The 20,601-nt window shown below is 36.3% G+C and overlaps 1 pseudogene; it reads left to right on the plus strand.

The window, feature by feature from the left end:
- Positions 1-493: 493 nt before the first annotated feature.
- On the plus strand, positions 494-2,508 carry LOC114198036 (double-strand-break repair protein rad21 homolog pseudogene; annotated as a pseudogene).
- The last annotated feature ends 18,093 nt before the right edge of the window (positions 2,509-20,601 follow it).

A 20,601-nucleotide genomic window follows, 5' to 3' on the forward strand; every position in this document is an offset into this window, starting at 1 on the left:
TTCCTGTGATTTTTCTAATCAAAATTAAGGATGTAGTTTCCTGAGCTCAATCTGACTACTGTGTTATGATCCTGAAGGCTGATGGTAGGGAATTTTATCAGAAAGAAAGTTTGGAAATCACAGTATTCAAATACTAAATGAAAGGTTGTTAAATAAATGAATGAATGAGTCCCCTATTATTTCTTTGAAGTTTTCTATTTAAGGACATCTAAAGTATATTTTTCTTCGGCCTTTCTGCTTTTCTTGTCCCTGGTGTGTCCATCAAAATGCATGGGCAGAAGGATGTTAAACTTGGGTGAAATTGATTGCTTTCATTAGCCAGTTGACAAATGATATTCTGAGCATCCTTTTAAGTCTTAAAAAACAAACAAACAAACAAACAAAAACAGTGACTGCTTTTGAGCAACATTTTCAGTGGTTAGGTAAGAGTTTAAAGTAATGTGGCGGTCCCCCTCCCCAGGCCACCCAGCCCGCCCAGCTCCCGGCAGAGAGCAAGATTTCCTCCTGCTTCATAATCAGCCGGAACAATGTTCTACGCACACTTTGTCCTCAGTAAGAGAGGGCCTCTGGCCAAAATTTGGCTAGTGGCCCATTGGGATAAGAAGCTAACCAAAGCCCATGTGTTTGAGTGTAATTTAGAGAGCAGTGTAGAGAGTATCATCTCACCGAAGGTGAAGATGGCACTCCGAACATCAGGACATCTCTTACTGGGAGTAGTTTGAATCTACCATAGAAAAGCCAAATACCTGCTTGCAGACTGTAATGAAGCATTCATTAAGATAAAGATGGCTTTTCGGCCAGGTGTTGTTGACCTGCCTGAGGAAAATCGAGAAGCTGCTTACAATGCTATTACCTTACCTGAAGAATTTCATGACTTTGATCAGCCGCTGCCTGACTTAGATGACATCGATGTGGCCCAGCAGTTCAGCCTGAACCAGAGTAGAGGGGAAGAAATAACCATAAGAGAAGAAGTTGGGAACATCAGTATTCTACAAGAAAATGATTTTGGTGACTTTGGAATGGATGATCGTGAGATCATGACAGAAGGAAGTGCTTTTGAGGATGATGACATGTTAGTGAGCACTAGCGCTTCTAACCTCCTGTTAGAGCCTGAACAGAGCACCAGCAATCTGAATGAGAAAATTAATCATTTAGAATATGAAGACCAATATAAAGATGACAATTTTGGAGAAGGAAATGATGGTGGTATATTAGGCGACAAACTTATAAGTAATAATGATGGTGGTATCTTTGACGACCCCCCGGCCCTGTCAGAGGCAGGTGTGATGTTGCCAGAACAGCCTGCACATGATGATATGGATGAGGATGAGAACATATCAATGGTGCGCCTGATAGTCCTGATCCAGTGGATCCTGTTAAACCAATGCCAACTATGACTGATCAGACAACACTTGTTCCAAATGAAGAAGAAGCCTTTGCTTTGGAACCTATTGATATCACTGTCAAAGAAACAAAATCCAAGAGGAAGAGGAAGCTGATTTTTGACAGTGTCAAAGACCTGGATAGTAAGACAATTAGAGCCCAACTTAGTGATTATTCTGGTATTGTTACTACTTTGGATCTGGCACCACCCACCAAGAAGTTGATGATGTGGAAAGAGACAGGGGGAGTGGAAAAACTCTTCTTACCTGCTCAGCCTTTATGGACTAATAGACTACCGAAGGTCTTTACCCGCTGTCTTACACCGCTAGTACCAGAAGATCTTAGAAAAAGGAGGAAAGGAGGAGAGGCTGATAATTTGGATGAATTCCTCAAAGAATTTGAAAATCCGGAGGTTCCCAGAGAGGATCAGCAGCAACAGCACCAGCGGCGTGATGTTATCGATGAGCCCATTTTGGAAGAGCCAAGCCACCTCCAGGACTCAGTGATGGAGACCAGCAAAACAAACTTGGATGAGTCAGCCATGCCTCCACCACCTCCTCAGGGAGTCAAGCGAAAAGCAGGACAAATTGACCCAGAGCCTGTGATCCCTCCCCAGCAGGTAGAGCAGGTGGAAATACCCCCTGTAGAGCTGCCCCCTGAGGAGCCTCCAAATATCTGTCAGTTAATTCAGGAGTTAGAACGTCTACCAGAGAAAGAGAAGGAGAAAGAAGATGATGAAGAGGAGGAGGAAGAAGATGCTTCCAGAGGTGATCAGGATCAAGAAGGAAGAAGATGGAATAAAAGGACTCAGCAGATGCTTCATGGGCTTCAGCAAGCTCTTGCTAAAACTGGAGCTGAATCCATCAGTTTGCTTGAGTTATGTCGAAACACAAACAGAAAGCAAGCTGCAGCAAAGTTCTACAGCTTCTTGGTTCTTAATACGCAACAAGCTATTGAGCTGACACAGGAAGAACCATAGAGTGACATCATTGCAACACCTGGACCAAGGTTCCACATTATTTGAGTAGCTAGAAGCATTATAGCTAGTGTTCATTTCACTAGTGTATACAAATTGCCCCCATGTGTAGGGCACACAAAACCCTTTGAGAAAATTTAGATTTTTGTCTGTACGAAGTCTGCCTTTTTCTTTGTTTTTTTTTTCCCCCCGGTATTTTATCAATTCCATCTTTAAGGGAAACTGCTTCGATGGATGTGTTTGTGTTCTGTTGGAGAAAACAAGCACACCCAAGGACCCAGAAGATCATTTTAACAGTTCAGAACAGATGTGTGCAATATTGGCGCATGTAATACTATTGAGTAGCAGTTGAAAGTCAGGATTTTTATCTTAGCTCTCCATCACATTGGAAAGGAAAACCTGTCAGGAAAAAAGTGCCTGACAATTTAATTAAGAACAATGCTGTGAGTCTTTCTTTGAGAGAAAGAAGTTGTCTTTTCCCACTAGTAACACTGGCAGTCTTGTTTGGGGATGGGGCCTAAAACAGATGTCCTCTTGAGATACTATTTTAAAGTGTAATTCTGTAATGACCAAGAGGGTGTGTGAAACTGTGCTGTAACTCAACCCCTTTGGCTACAAAATGATAGGGCTTGGTATAAAGTGTTCTTTTGTAAGTCATTCCATTTGAAACTTTTTAATGAACCTGACTATCCTAAAATCTGTTGTTTTAGTGAGGCTCTAAAATGAGCAGAAGTAGACTTTTTAGAGTAGAATATAAAAACGTTTATAACTTTCCAGAAGCTCTAAATCAAAGTTTTAAAAAGATGTTTGGATATATTTGAGTACTCAGATCATGAAAATAGAAATTGCTATGCCAACTAAAAGGACAGACTGATGGGAAATTACACACCTGGTTGACTTAACCCTTAAGCAGACAGTGCCGTTAATAACTAATGGCTTCTCTGGTATTTATTATAAGTGTTAGTACTGATCTTTTCCCAATGCTGCACACTCCTGTGTTTGGAAATTTATTTTAATGGCTTTGCAACAGAAATCCTATATCTGGTTTCCTATAATTTAAGAAAAGCATCCAAATAAAGGCTTTATTATTAACAGACCAGATAGCACCAGAAATTATGTGACTGTTATGATTATCAGAACATGTCTTAACTTTTTAGGGCAAAATTACTCACCCTGAAAGTTCTAGCTTAAAAAAAATCACTTTTGAAACTCAGACTTCAGTGTATACCCAGTAATTTTAAATTATGTGAAATGTTTTAAATTAGTGAACTCGTAATTACTGTTTTGATGATTCAGTTTCTTGAGAAGGGTAAGTGTATAAAAATTGCTATTGCAGCTTTATTTTCAATATGTGCCTGTAAACCATGGATTTTTCTCCCTTTGTAAAAAGTCATTTGTAGATAATTGAATGTTTGATTATAGAAAGGTCATTAGTTTCTTGTTAACACATTTTGTTAGTCTGGTTTTGTTGCTTATTGGGTTTAACATTGTTCTTGAAAATAGTTGATGCTATGTTATGTATAACTTTTCTAATAAAAGTTGTGGTATAAGCTGTAAAAAAAATAAAAATAAAGTAATGTGGCGGGCAGAGTTGAAAGATTGTCATGGAGTGTTCCTTGATCTCTGTTAAGTCACTGGTTCCATTTCACATGGAAGGACTTCCAAAGACAGTGTAGGATGGAGGAAAGAGCCTGAGCAGAAGACCTACTGGTCCCGGAGCGGCAAATAACTTGGCTATATGACATTTTGAAAATCCCTGAATGTCACCAAGCTCAATTTATTCATCTGTAAAATAAGGGGCTTGGAGTAGCTGACTTTCAGCTCCCTTCAGCTCTAAATTCCATGATTCTCTGATTCTTGTTTTATCTGAGCATTTCATTTGTCTGTGTGATGTCTTTCTTGCCTCTGAAATGATAATTGAGGGCTGATTATACGTATCCAGTCCAATTATCCATAGATCATAAAGATTTTTATTATTATATGTGGAAAATTAAGATGTATGAAGGGTATAAGATTGAAATCTCCACAAAGTCTCATGATAAAACTATCATTTTATCCTAGGAATTTTCTTCTTTAGAAGATTATAATGGAGTTTTGTGGAAAAAAAAGTAAGAACAATGCTTAATGTTTAATGTCCTTCCATTCTTGAAGACGAGAGCTGAGTTTTAAACATATATGTATATGTGTTAAACATTCTTTCATATAAATTTATATTACATCATTATTGAAAGCACTGAGCCATGGCAAATGATCTATTACATCATGATTTACAATGCTGTATTGTATCAATTGATGGATTACAGCATGTCGTGTTTTGATATGTAAAATTTTAAAGATAGAGATGCAAATCACAAAAATAGTTCATGTACTGTTTTAAGTAAATATCTCTCTTTTTTTTTTACAATCTACCAAATAATTTTAGAATTTTTAGAGTCTTCTTTATTTTGGTATGGCTGTGTGTCAATGTATTAGCTCTATTACTATATAATATTCAGAGGGAAAGTTATTAAGATAGGACATATGATTCAAATAGCTGATGATACCATATGAAAGATCCAAAAATTAAGACATTTTATAAGTCTTCACATTATACCTGTTTTTCTGTTTTTATTTTTCTGTACTACATCAACCATGCTTTTATGAATATGAACTTGTTTTTTTTCCTTTTCTTTTCTTTTATTGTTATGTTAATCACCGTACATTACATCATTAGTTTTTGATGTAGTGTTCCATGATTCATTGTTTGCCTATAACACCTGGTGCTCCATTTGGTACGTGCCCTCTTTAATACCCATCACCAGGCTAACCCCTCCCCCACCCCCTCCCCTCTAAAACCCTCAGTTTGTTTCTCAGAGTCCATAGTCTCTCCTGGTTCGTCTCCCCCTCCGATTCCCCCCCTTCATTTTTCCCTTCCTGCTATCTTCTTCTTCTTCTTCTTTTTTTTTTAACATATAATGTATTATTTGTTTCAGAGGTACAGGTCTGCGATTCAACAGTCTGACACAGTTCACAATGCTTACCATAGCACATACCTTCCCCAATGTCCATCACCCAGCCACCCCATCCCTCCCACCCCCTACCACTCCAGCAACCCTCAGTTTGTTTCCTGAGATTAAGAATTCCTCATATCAGTGAGGTCATATGATACCTGTCTTTCTCTGATCGACTTGTTTTGCTCAACATAATACCCTCCAGTTCCATCCACATCACTGGAAATGGCAAGACTTCATTCCTTTTGATGGCTGCATAATATTCCATTGTATATATGAACTTGTTTTTTTTGAAGAATCAATCTATTTTGCCTGCTATCCTACTTAGCTCATTATCAGCATAAAGTTGCTACCAATGAATCAACAAAAATAAGTGTTGGGAAATGGAAAAAGAAGAGGTTTTACAGAAGAATTATCTGTACTTTTCATATGAGTAATGACATGACTAATATGACTAACTACAGAACTAAATAAAGTAGGAAAACCATAAATTGCTAGAATTAAAATCTGATCTTATAAAAAAATCTGATTTTATAACTTTACAATTTTTAAAATACCAAATATTTAGATGCGCCTGGGTGGCTCAGTCAGGTAAGCATCTGCCTTTGGCTCAGGTCATGATCCCAGGGTCCTGGGATTGAGCCCCGTGTCAAGCCCCACATCGGGCTCCCTGCTCGGCTGGGAGTCTGCTTCTGCCTCTCTCACTCCTCCTGCTTGTGTGCTCTGTCTCTCTCCCTCTCTATCAAAAATAAATAAATAAAATCTTTAAAAATATCAAATATTTATAATTTCAATACATTTTACATAAGAATATTGTATTTTTCCTACTGACTCTGACAGATCTAACTTTTCTTCATTAAAAGGTAATAGTGCATTAATGTTGTTTTTAAGTAAGAAGGATTTGGGGGTATCAGAAAGAGCCGACTTTAAGTCCTGCCTCCCCGATTTGCTAACAGTATGGGCTGAATAATCACTTGAAGTCTTTAAACTAGTTTCTTTATCTGTAAAATGGGACTAATAATCCTCTATTTCTTAGGAATGTTGTATATGTTGTATATTCTTTAGGCACATGTTGAATGTGCCTAAAGAATATTCCTGGCTTCTAAAAAGTTCTCAATAAATATTATTATCTGTTTTAGGCCTGTGAAATACTTCATATTCACTATTTGCTCTTCAAAGAGTTTCCTTCTCTTATTTGTCATATGATATGTGACAAAAATAAGGTATATTTTTACTGAGGTTCTGAGGCATTCAGTGTATTCAAAGTTTTTTTCAAAAAACTATGTTCATCTGATCAAATCCTTCCTGTTTTAGGGGGTGGACATTGTCTCAAATGAATGTTTTCCTGGTTGCATTTTGTTTGGAGAACCTAAACTACTTAATCTCTTTCTACACAAGTTTTTTTTTTTTAATGCTTATATTTGTAGGAATTCATATAGTTTGTAATAAAGCCGGGAAAGACAAAAGAATAGAGAATATGCAAAGAAAATACCACGGTTAATATCATAGGACAAATTATTATGAGTAATAGTTTATTTGAGGCACTTCTCTTGAATTTTTTTAAAATTTGGAATTAAATGAGAACCCAGCTTTTCCAAGTGTCCCCCTTCCTTACTTCTCTGTGTTTAGAATTTAGGGAAGTGGTACATGGTTTTTAAATGTGTGTGTTGGATATCTTCATTATTCCTCCAGATCCTCTTTCCATTCTTCTCTACCTTGCTCTGTACCCCAGGAAGTGATTCTGACTAGATTATATTAACAGGGTTCTTTGACCTCTGGCTGCCATTGGATTTGGCATGTGAGGTTCAGCAGGATGGGAGGGAAGGGAGACATCGAGGTTAGGGTGTTTATGCCTCTAACATGCCTCCCTCCAGGTTTGTCTGAGGCTGCCTATGTCTCTCCATCACAGCTTGGCCATGCCACACTAACCTCTCTCTGTGTCACCTGGTTCTGGTAACAGCGCTCTGTCCCCCCCTTCCCCACTCTTTCGGGGCTAGACGTGAGAGTGATAAAGATGCTTTGATATTTCTGTAGCCCCTTATTACTACACTAACCCTGTGACTTCCCTACATTCTCTCCATATTTTGTAAATCTCTCTATATTAGACTCTCTTCTCTGTACTCTGAGTTTGCTTTTTGTTTCCTCTTGGGACCTAGACCCCATATAATACTCAGTTGTATTTTTATGTTACTGTTTCAATTTTAATTTCCTTGAGAATAAAAACTATTTACTACATTTTGATTTCCAGCCCTTTGTAATCATAGAGTTGAGGATTTGTAGGGGTAGAAATAATAGGTTGATTAACAGGACTGGAAATGAGGTTTTGAGTTGGGTAAGGTATAAAGATACTGCATCTTATACTTATACTATGTCATAAATCGAGAATATTGCTACATAAGCAGGATAGAGAGAGGCAGTTTGGAGGTCTCCAGCTTCTCACTAATGAAGGCACTAGATTCTATCAGGTTCTGCTATTTCCCCCATACACTGTAGCAGCTAGAGAAGGAACATGGATAGGAATGATGGAGAGCTTTTAAAATTTTTCTTTTCTTCATATTTTATGCCATAGAAGCCAATGAGTTGGCTGTGTGGTTGAGCTCGGCTCAGCCACCTTCCTTCAGAGTCCTGTTAAATGCCATGGCATTAAAATTTGATTAAAAGATCATCATTGGTGTTTTACTAAGGTATTTCAGGACTATGCCTATTCCTTGTGGAGGAAAACAAATGAAGCTAACTATCCACAGTCTGGTAGAATAGTCTTCATATATTTGATGATCATTTTTATAGGAGAAAAAAACTTTTGAAAATGTCCAAGTAATCAAAAGAAAATGTTTTTCAATTTGCTATTACATTTAACATAATTTATTTAGTGGATACTTTTGCTTAAATTTCACAAACTATTTTTTTTCAAGAATGTAAATATTTTGAAGTGATTGTCTATTATAAGATATTACTCCACATCATCTCTAGAACACTGTGACTCTTTTATTAACAATCCACAGAATTGCATACTTGGATTAGGAAGACTTGAAGGTAACAGGTATGTCCCATCATAATCCGTAAACCTGTTTAATCAATAAATGCATACCTGTGGAAAAAAGCTGGAGATGGGATTATGAACAATTAAATATATTGTTTCATCTAAACTTACCAAATGGACCTCATCTATTCTTTGATTCTTAATACATATTTTGGCAGCTGCCTGCCGGGGTCCCACAGGTGGGGACCAAAGTGGGACTAGGCCTGAGCTGAGCACAACTTTGGATCTGACAGCCCAGAGGAAGGATGGAGCAGTAGCATGGGGCTAGGAGTTGGAACCTGGCCTTGTGTGAACCCTTAAGCCCAACCTGCTCACCTTGGAGAAGCCCTGAGCAAGAACCCTTGCTATATCAAACTGTGTAAGAACCGGGCAACCCAGAACATCTCCACGATGACTGCAGCATCACAGAACTGTATCTGTCTCACTGCTGACAACCTTCTCCCGAACCTAAAGGATGAAAGTTTTACCACGGGCTGTGACAGCCTCATCAAGGGTGAAAAATGAGCCAGGTGACCAGAAACTCTACTCCCAGAGAAGAAGTAGATCTGTTTCATCCCTGGTTTTTGAGGACAACATTTATTGTCCTCTGGTAATAACATAAAGGTAATCAAAACAATATGGACAAATGTTTTAGAACTACACTCCCAACAACGGACATCTAAAAAAAACAAATTACATGGTCTTCTCAAGAATTTCTCACTTCATTGATCATTTCTAGTTGGAGACACTTTGGAGCAGGGTAATATTAGGTGACATTAATATCTTCTACAGATAGCAGATTAGAGTCAAATATTTAGGTAAGTGCATCCTCATGAGAAGTCTTACAGTTTCTGTAACTTTACAGAAGAACATTGTTATGTACATGTGATTAGTTTAGGCTACATATAGTTTTAGGAAAACAAAAACAAAAACTAAGACCCAAGGAGAGCCAGTGAATGTGAGTTGTATTGCCCATGTACTTAGGAAATTGTATAGATTCCTGACTGCCTAGAGAGAATTAAATAATTTTGTTTTTCTTAGAAGATGGGAGAAGGATTAAAAACTTCTGTATCCTGTTAAGTGACCTATAAAAGCCAACTAAATCATTATGATGGCCCCCTTTTTATTATCTCAAACTCATTTGAATCTGGCTCTTTATAAACTAAAAATATTTTGATATTAATTGTTGAATTACATTTTGCCAATTAACAATACCTTCAAGAGGGAAGTTTCATTTTGTTCAGATACTAGTTTACCTGTAATACTTTGGTTTTTGTGTAGGAAATAAAAATCTGTGCCACTAAGTTGTGAAGGAAAGGCACACAGGGGTAATTATGATTGGCCAGCTCTTAATACTAACCTACATAATATATTTGAGTGAAATCTTTTCTTTTTTTTTTAAGATTTTATTTATTTGTCAGAGAAAGAGAGAGAGAGCACACGCAGGGCGTGTGGCAGGCAGAGGGAGAAGCAAGCTCCCTGCTGAGCAAGGAGCCTGATGTGGGGACTGGATCCCCAGACCCTGGGATCATGACTTGAGCCAAAGGTAGATGCTTAATCAACCAAGCCACCCACGTATCCCTGAGTGAGATCTTCTAATGACATAGAAAGAGTTCTGCAGGGGATATTACACAGAAGTGACTATTAATGACAGAAATATTTTATATAGTACACATGAAAAAATCCCTTTATAATTCAAAAATAGTTTTATACAGAGAAAAATATATGTAAAAGCATGTAAATATTTTGTTTATGAAGATTCACAAGGAGATTTAATATCCAAAAAGATTCGTTATATTTTTCTTTGCATGCAGATGTAACATTAGCTGTTAAATGTCTTAAAACCTGTAACATGATTATCTTCCCTATGGGAAGTCCCTGTAGCAAGTTTTTACTACTATATTGGCTCAAAATATTGTAATTCATATACTACTAAGATTTCTGAAAAAAATCCTTGTTCATCCTTGTTTGAATGAAAGCATAAAATATCCTTTCTGTCAGGGGTCTTTGTCCCAGAAGTGTTGATGTACCCATGAAACTGATCTGATGCCTTTTAACTTTATTTTTATTTATTTTATTTTATTTATTTTATTTTATTATTTTATTTCATTTTTTATTATGTTATGTTAGTCACCATACAGTACATTATTAGTTTTTGATGTGGTGTTCCATGATTCATTGTTTGCATATAACACCCAGTGCTCCATGCAATACGTGCCCTCCTTAATACCCATCACCAAGGCTAACCCTTCCCCCCAACCCCTCCCCTCTAGAACCCTCAGTTTGTTTCTCAGAGTCCACAGTGTCTCATGGTTCATCTCCCCCGCCGATTCTCCCCACTTCATTTTTCCCTTCCTTCTTCTGTCCTTCATGCTGTTAACTTTATTTTTTAAACTCTAGTCCTGAATCCGTAGATTATATTATCAGTACAATGTCATTGAAGAACAGCTCTGGGTAAAAATATGAGGTATGAAGTTTATTTCTTTCCCATTAGATTTATCTGTGCCATCCTGATAAACTGTCCGTGACGACCAAAATAACCAGAGAAGGTAAGAACAGGCCTTGAACATTTAACACCAAGATACTCTCGTGATCTTGATAAGAACAATATCAGATCAGTGGTTTGGGCAAAAGTGTAATTGCAGTAGTTTAAGGAAGGCATCAGGAGCTGTTGAGGAAATTGAGAAAAGTTAAAGCACTATGTTACCTCTAGTAGGTATAATAGTGATTCCCAAAGATGGCTACATCTCAGTCTTTAGCACCTGTAAATGTTGCTTGCATTGCAGGTGCGACTAAGTTAGGAATCTTAATTTAAGAGGTCGAAGAAATGGATCAAGGAGGTCAAAAGGTAAAATGAAGAAAAGGAATCTTGGCTGGGGGAGGGATTATAATCCTGAATTGTCTAGATGTGTCCAGTGTAATCACTGGGTCTTTATAAGGGAAAAAGGAGATCAGGAGAGTCAAAAAAGAGATGTGATGTTGGGAGAAGGCAAAAGCACTTGTTGAAGGAAAAGGACCACCAGGCCAGTTAAGGAATGTGGGAAAGCTCTAGAAAAATGAATCCTGGGAGCCTCCAGAAGAAAGATGGTCCAGCCAACACCTGAATTTTAGCCAACATGAAAGCCATTTTGGACTTGGAACCTGTAGAACTTTAAGAAAATAAGTTAGTGTTGTGCTTAGTCACTAAGAGCAATAGGAAACTAATAATGTTATCCCTGGCTGTAGTAGAGGAGAGAAAAGCAGCACAGGAAACAAACTGTGTGTGTGTGTGTGTGTGTGTGTGTGTGTGTGTGTGTGTGTGTGTATTTAAAATCATCAGGGATCCTTGAGACTACTCTTGTGAAAATTATGTAATATGGTAGGATGGTAGGATTCAAAATTATTTATTGGGCTGTTTTAACTATATATAATTATATAAATAATATTCACTCTATATAATGATTTTACTCATCTCCTCCCATATAGGTTTGCCAAGGATTGAAGAAGAAGAGTTAACACCTATACTTCTGGGTATTTTGATATGTGTGTACTTGTGTTGTCACATTTTTATACTCCTCTACAGTCAATTTTTTATGTATGCAAATTCCTTTCCCATGTTAATTTTATGCATTTTAAGGAAATCTCTCTTCAGAGTGTTATTTGTAATAATAATGTGTTCCAGGTTTTTATTGTTGTTGTTTTTTACTGGTAGAAAATAAGTTCTTGCAATTTAATGAGGACCCATGGCACTATTCAGACCTTCAAAATGAAATGAAAATTGTTTGATTTTAATTTGCTATTGGTCTTTATAGTAATTCCAATTCCACAGCATAAGAGAGTAATAACTTGTATATTTCTCAATGTCTGTCAAAATGGTATAATAATCTGAGAATTGGCCTATCGTAAAGAGGAGTTGAAGTGCTTGTAATCAAAGTAATCAATAAAAGTTGATTAGATATAAATAATGGAACAGAGTTCTCACTGTTCTCATATCCACTCATTAATTCAGACTTTTCTCATTATTATAGATTATAAACCATAATTAAAATTTATAAATATTTTAGATCAAATGAAATAATATTTGCTTCTAATAACTTTATGCAAATCATTCTATGCTAACCTAGTACATACCTTATTCCTCAGACTATTGAAGCTGAAGGTTAGTAACTCACACATTCACTCCATCTTACTATAAATGCAAGTCAAACTTATTCACAGTGATTAAAATACAGATGTTAAGAGACAAGGCTAACCAAGCTTTCTGCATGTAGCTGCTGTGTTTAGAGTTGCTCAATTTGACTTGAGGTAGATTCAAAGCAATTCTAACAGTTCTGTAAAATTCTATTTTAAAGTCAAATGGGATTTTTTTCCCCTCTAAACAACACCTTTTTCTGTGCAATACTTTCCTCCATGACTTCTTTAGTCTGATCCCTTCATCGGAACTTCTCTCTCCCTCCATCTGCATTTATCTCAAACACAACTCCAAGTTGACTATATATTTTTTCTGACTTTTTCCTTGATTTTAAGGAAGAAAATTCATCCCCACTTTGTTCTGGACTTACCATTACAACTTTTTGTCAAGTAATCGTATCATTCCTATTACAGAGTGGAAGCTTATAGATGGAAGGAATTTTTCATCTTATTAACTACACACACAGTGCTCAGGGTGGGCTCTAAGCAGAGTAGACCCTCTATGACTGAATGAAAAATGGGGTTTTACTCTCCCTTAGTAGGGTGCTATATTTTAAAAAATGAATTATTAGCTATATTCCAATAATTATTCTTATGGATTTCTCTTTTGATTAATAATGATCTTTATTTCTTCTTCAGAGTAACATTGCTTTAAAAAAATACTTCATGACGGGCGCCTGGGTGGCTCAGTTGGTTAAGCCACTGCCTTCGGCTCAGGTCATGATCCTGGAGTCCCGGGATCGAGTCCCGCATCGGGCTCCCTGCTCAGCAGGAGTCTGCTTCTCTCTCTGACCCTCCCCCAACTCATGTGGTTTCTCTCTCTCATTCTTTCTCTCAAATAAATAAATAAAATCTTTAAAAAAAATACTTCATGAGAAATGGGTATAAAAAGGAGAAAACATAATTCAAATAAAAGCTATTCAGCTTTACTTAAAAATACCCAGATTTGCTTCCTAATTTACTTTCCATAAGGTTCACATTTCAGTGGAATTATGTGGTTTTATCAGAATTCATGTAATTGACTTTTAAAGTTTTAAAAATAAATAAATAAAAATAAAAAAATAAAATCTTTTAAAAAAAAGTTATGCTAATGCTATAAAAATAATTTTGGAAAGTTTGTACTAAATCAGTGGTTCTCAAAGTGTAGTCCTCCAAATAGCAGTATCAGCATCACCTGGGAACCTATCAGAAATGCAAATTATCAGGCCCCATCCCATATCCCCAGAATCAGAAACTCTGGGGCTGGAGGCCATTTTGTTTTAACAAGCCCTCCAGATGATTCTGACAAACACTGCAGTTTGACAACCACCACGTTAGATGTTTGCAACATTCACCAAAATAATCAATGCAAATATTTTTAACTGGATTCAAAATAAAAATGGGTAATGAAACGTTAAAGATATTGTTAGGGGCTGAATTGTATCACCCAAATCCCAAAGTTGATAACTCCTTAGTATCTCCTAATGTGACTATGTTTGGAGAGAAGGCCTCCAATGAGACATTTAAGGTGAAATGAGATCACATGGTTAGGCCTGAAGCCAATAAAACTGGTGTCCTTGTAAGAAGAATTGTTTATGAAACAGACATGCATGTCCCTATAGAAGGAAGACTGTGAAGAAGCAGCAAGAAGGCAGCCATCTGTGAGCCTTGGGGAGATGCCTCTGAAGATAACAAACATGCACACTCTGGGTTTTGGCAGCACTAACAAATCAAGGTAGGTATATATTTAAGTCATTGAACTTTTGGAGTTAGATTTAAATCTCTTCAAGGGGTCCTTTCACTATTAGGAACGGTTGCATGTTATTTTGCAAACTTTATCTTCATGGAGAGCTCACAAATACTGTAATATTTTGGAAGAAATTATACGAGGCCTTATTTTCATTGTTTATCTCCTAGGCTGTATAAGCCACAAGACTCAAAATGAAGTTTAGAGTAGCGTTAGTAGCTCTTGGTTTGTTAATGTAGTTAGCTTTTTACTTTCTTTTATCTAATTTTGAGGTTAAAGCTGATTTTCATACCATGTCATCCTTTTGGTTTAAGGTCTTCTTTTTTGTTTTTTTCCAAGTAGCAGTTTATTATTTTGTTTAGAAAAACTTCATTGGAAAATATTCCATTTATCTTGTAAAAACTCCATGTTTTTGTCAATTGGTACAAAGTATGCTAAAACTGCCTATGTTTTTTGCTTTTTTTTTTTGCTTGGTTTAAAAAAATACTAAACCCACACACCATTAATCGATTTGATACTATTATAGATTTAAGTGGTGTCTGTATTGAGTGAAGTAGGCCTTAGGTGGATAGAGTTAATGCTCTCTATATGGCTGATTGTTATGAGCCATCCTCTGACATATATCTCATAATGGTTCCTGTTGATCGATCTAATTACATACACATGGTTTTATTAGAGCTTTGTGAATCTGGAGATAGCCATGTTTGCTTAATGTTCTACAAGCACAATTCAATACCCTTTAGGCTTACCAGGATTGTTTCCATAATCCTTAATTGAGAAAAGTAAGCTTTGAGAATTTTGAAATACCCTGCCTAAATCAAGCTCCTGGGCCAACAAATTTTCCCATTAGCCTTTTTTTTTCTAAGGCAAGAATTTTTTTTTTAATACTCATAATCTATTTTTGTGTTCTTTTAGAATTAAATGAAATATATTCAACTTGTGGGTATGCATGCAAATATCCTTGCTTTATGTGTCTTGATTTTTAAGTTTGAGGAATTTGTATTTTGCAAAACAAATATGCAAAATAAATTATTTCATAGTAATCAGGGAATAGCACAGAAGTCATATTTCAATGCAAGGCTAATAAATAATCCTTAAATTCTACATTTTATGTATGAAGATAAATACAGCAGGATTTTATTTTAATAAGTTTAATTGAATAGTAGATAGAAATCTGTGAATCTTAGTTGTTTCAGTTTTCTATAATACATCAATATCATTCTGATGTTTGAAACATGCAATAGTGTGTATGTTCTCTGATCTTTTCTCTCTGCAGTTTTAGCTAGTTTTACTTTTTTTCTTTTATATGGTTTGAAGAATATTTCTGACAAATAAGACTACTGTTTTCTGCTCCAGTGTTTGCGAGTTTTGAGTATCATTTTTTAACAAATCTTTGGCACTCTGAAGAGAAGACAAACTGAAAGTCTTGAAATGTAGTTCCATAGACCTATTACATTTTTGACTGAATTATTTTAATAACCAAAATTCTGCAAAACACAAACCAGCAAAAACAGTAATGCTGATGAAAGTTTCTCCCATAAATCTCCCTTCCACCTTCTTCCCCGCTAATCAGATAAACACGTGGTTAGCCCCAGTAAAAGACTCAAGGGCTGGCTGTGTTGGAGCTGAATAATGTGGTGGTGGGGACAGCAGTGGCAGCCTTGGTGGGGGACGGCTACAAAAGGGGAAAAAAATGACTTGTTTAAAAAAAATTTTATAGAACATAATCATATTCTGGGGCGTCTGGGTGGCTCAGTCATTAAGCATCTGCTTTCGGCTCAGGTCATGATCCCGGGGTCCTGGGATCGAGCCCTGCATCGGGCTCCCTGCTCAGTGAAGAGGCCTGCTTCTCCCTCTCCCCCTTCCCCTGCTTGTGTTCCCTCTCTCACTGTGTCTCTCTCTGTCAAATAAATAAAATATTTTAAAAAAACATAATCATGTTCTTAAGCAGTCTGAGGAGTTTGCTTTCCTAGTACTTAACACCCTCAATTGGAGAAGAGTTGTCTAGAAAACTCCAGGAACCTGAAATGGCAGCTCCTAGAGGAAGGTAGCTGGGTTCATCTGAAGGTTAAGATCAATGGATGTTGATAGTTGCAGTATAACTTTCAGGAGTTAGCATTTCAAAAGGAAAGACAGTTTGATCAATGAAATGAAAGTTAAAAGATTTATGATTTAGAAAGAGTGAAAAAATCAAACATGACCTGAGAATGTTTAAGTTGGACTCCAGTGTCAAAATGCATAGTGTTCACTTAAGAACATCTCTTGTCTTAAAAAGCCTTATGATTGATGCACACTTGCTGTATACAATGCCTGAAGATATTTAGTAAGCCTTTATTATTAGGTACTACATTAAACACTTAATCCTCTTAGTTTTCACTCTCATGAGTTTCTATCTTTATCTTCATTTTACGGATGTGAAAACTGAGGTATAAAAAGATTGAGTAATTTGCTCATAGCAGATGGGTGGAGGCAGGAGTCAATCCTAAACATTATGATTGAATTTTTATCTCTAAGCAGTATTGCCTAGTTGTGAAACAATTGAAGGTTTGAACATTAAGAAACTGGGACACATTTTCTTAACAAAAACCACACCAAAATAACCCCAAACACTAAGAAATTGGTAGTGTCTGATTCCACATGGAAAATAACAAAAAGATGCATTTCTACTTGGATCTTCATATTGTGCTTTATGTACTAGTTCCCTCTTAACCATTTTGAGCGTATAATACAATAAAGTTGAAATTTAAAAATTAAAATACTTCCTGTCTGTATCATCTAGTCTAAAGCACATGTTCCTCCAATACCATTCAAAACTTTTTATCTGGACAGTATTCTTAAAATTCTTGGCTTCTAATTCAGTCCCCCTCCCCATATTAACAAAAAGCCCAAGAATCAGCCTTTAAATCTATTGGTGATTTTCAATCTAAAATTTAGGCAGTGATGAAATTTTTGCCTAAATGTAATAGTCTACATAAAGATAGAGGAGAAAACTTGAAATGGCATGTATGTGGCTCTGCTTTAAGTCTGGATTAACAGTTTTCTTGAAAACATTGGTTAAGTTAACAACATGAAAATGTAGTATGCAGCTGTAGTTAGTGAGTTTGCTTTCTTATGTGCATAATACGAGCTTGTAATGGAAGTAATGTCATATAGTATTTAACTCTGACATTTAGTGTTTGCCCTAGTAGATGGTCTTCCTTTTACTTAAGTGCCATTACTTTTATGTAGTCCATTTTCATTGCATTTAGTCCCATTTTAGTAATAATGCTTGCATGATTTACCAGGCAAATGCAATCTTTGCCCTGAATGGCACAGTGCAAGAAAAAATGGAAGCTGTTAAGAGGCTGAATGGCAAAAAAGTATTATTGACCTATGCTGGCAGCCATGTGTTTCAATTATTTTCAAGAATCCATTTGTCAAATAAGTGAAGCGATGTGGGACGTCAAGTTCAAGCTGGGGTTAGTGCCTTTCTACATCTGATATGATGTATCTTCTGTAGCCATTTAATTGAATTACCCAATTTATTTTTCAAGCAACAATGCTCTACCAAGAGCCATGACATTAAACAATTAAATATGAGTTTAAAAGTCTGCATTTTGTGTAGTTCATCATTCCTCTGCAGCAGAAAGTGAGCCCAAGGGCCTGAGGATTTCTGATTTTTTGGTAGAGTGTAAAAGCTTAGCTTCTAAGCTCAGTTAGGAATATCCTAACTGTCCCATGTGGAAACATTTTAAAAACACTTCACAATTACTATTTGTATCAGAATGGTGGTGGAAATATGTAGAACTGAATGGCAAGTACTCACTTCCTTGAGAAACGACATTTTGTGTGGGCAAACCAACTAGGGTTGTGATCACTTTACCTAATTAATTTTCAATGAATTCGGTTAAGAATGTTTTTCTGTTGTAGTAGCTCCCTTTTGTGGATATTGAAGAGAAATCCTAGAAAAAAATTGCAAAAAATATTACGCATGGGAAAATGAAGTTAAGGAATACTTAAGTTTTCAAATAACTAAAATATTCTAGGGCATTATCATTTATAAAGTTGTTGAAACTTTTATTGAAACAACCTGATTATAACTCTTGTGCTGGTGGGTGAGGGATGGAGGAAGAGAGACACGGGGAAAGAATTCAAAGCAAATGCATACTAGCTTTATGTGAGATATGATTTTCTTTTTCTGATAATAGTTAATTTTTATATTTTACTGGGGTACCTTATGACAAGTGTTAAGAGCACTTTATTTTAGGTTTTCTTTTGTTAGACGTACAGATAGGTTTTTGATATGAGGAGAATAATTACTGAAACACAGAGAACAGAAGCGACTTATTTTTTTTTTCAATTAACATTCAACAATTAAATTTTAATATGGTCAGGGAATTGTTCAGATCCTTTTGTATAGGGATACTGCACCTTTAATTATCTGCCCTCTGGTGCCAAGCCTTTTCTTTGAGTGCTTCCATAAAAGCTTATTGCAGCTAGTTATTGAGCAAATTAGTACTTGAGTTTTGGTGAAAAATGTCTTTATTAGTCCTAAAACCGGAGTCACTGTGCATTCCCAGAAGGCGTGATTTTGTTTGATGAATAAATCTAGTAATTATCCTGCTGTTAGGGCTGTACCGCAAATGTCATAAGCAGATAAACAGAGGGAGTAAGCCTTCCGTAAATTCTCTAATTATCTATGTTGGACTACTTATCGCCTGCAGATGATTTATGAGCATATTGATATATCCTTAAGTATGTTCATTTGAGTTCACAGATGCAAATAATTAAGGCACTAGTCATTTACAAAGGAGGCTTCAGGTCAGGGTCATTTCATTATAGAATTTCAGCCTGGCTTGTAATATAAAACAAGATATGCATAGATCCAGTCAACTTGACCAGGATATTTTCTAAAAGACAATTTTATTTTTCTCTCCTGTAGATTTTATTCTCACCCATTATTTTCATAAAATAAGACTTTTGCACCTTTCCGTATCTATGTTTATTAAGAAATATTGTCCTATTTTTAGTGTATTTAAATTGCTTGGTGAAATAACTAGGAAATAACATTTTTTGTTTGTGTTAAGAAATTTCCAAAATCTGTTCTTCAAATACAGGTGTCTTTTCTCTTTGGCTATTTGATAAAAGGTAACTGACTTGAAATTTCCAAAATCTGTTCTTCAAATACAGGTGTCTTTTCTCTTTGGCTATTTGATAAAAGGTAACTGACTTCTCAAACTGTAGAATATTTTATAAAGAATGTTTCATTCTTATATTAATTGACTAGGAAATAAAATAATTGCATACAACAATACTGTTATTTTTTTAAAGATTTTATTTATTCATGAGAGACAGAGAGGCAGAGAGAGAGAGAGGCAGAGGGAGAAGCAGGCTCCCAAGGAGCAGGGAGCCCGACGCGGGACTCGATCCCAGGACCGTGGGATCATGACCTGAGCCGAAGGCAGACGCTTAACCATCTGAGCCACCCAGGCGCCCAACAATACTATGTAATTAATAATTAAAGCTAATATACCTCTATATAATAGGAAAAGGAAGTTACTCTGAAGTTGAATGTAAGTATTTAATAAAAGTATTTGATGATAATTACTGAACACATTCAATTACAATCTAAGATGAATGATCCTAAGATTCTATCTTGGTACTTATCGAGTTGTGAGGTTTGGAAGAAAATACACCAATTAAAAGAATATGGGAAGTGTGGCTTTTTTTAATGTAAAAAAAACGTTAAGCACAATGTGGATGGAACTGGAGGGTGTTATGCTGAGCGAAATAAGTCAGTCAGAGAAAGACATGTATCATATGACCTCACTGATATGAGGAATTCTTAATCTCAGGAAACAAACTGAGGGTGCTGGAGTGGTGGGGGGTGGGAGGGATGGGGTGGCTGGGTGATAGACATTGGGGAGGGTATGTGCTATGGTGAGCGCTGTGAATTGTGCAAGACTGTTGAATCACAGACCTGTACCTCTGAAACAAATAATACATTATATGTTTAAAAAAAAAAAAAAAGATGGCAGGAGGGGAAGAATGAAGGGGGGAAATCGGAGGGGGAGACGAACCATGAGAGACTATGGACTCTGAAAAACAGAGGGTTCTAGAGGGGAGGGGGGTGGGAGGATGGGTTAGCCTGGTGATGGGTATTAAAAAGGGCACGTTCTGCATGGCGCACTGGGTGTTATATGCAAACAATGAATCATAGAACACTACATCAAAAACTAATGATGTAATGTATGGTGACTAACATAACAATAAAAAATTAAAAAAAACTAATGATGTAATGTATGGTGTTTAACATAACATAAAAAAACGTTAAGCAAAAGCAAATTGTTACTTTGGA

Source organism: Eumetopias jubatus, unplaced genomic scaffold, assembly GCF_037043125.1.
Source record: "Eumetopias jubatus isolate StellerSeaLion01/CBP00866 unplaced genomic scaffold, mEumJub1_p1.0 scaffold_5, whole genome shotgun sequence".
Classification (NCBI taxonomy): Eukaryota; Metazoa; Chordata; class Mammalia; order Carnivora; family Otariidae; genus Eumetopias; species Eumetopias jubatus.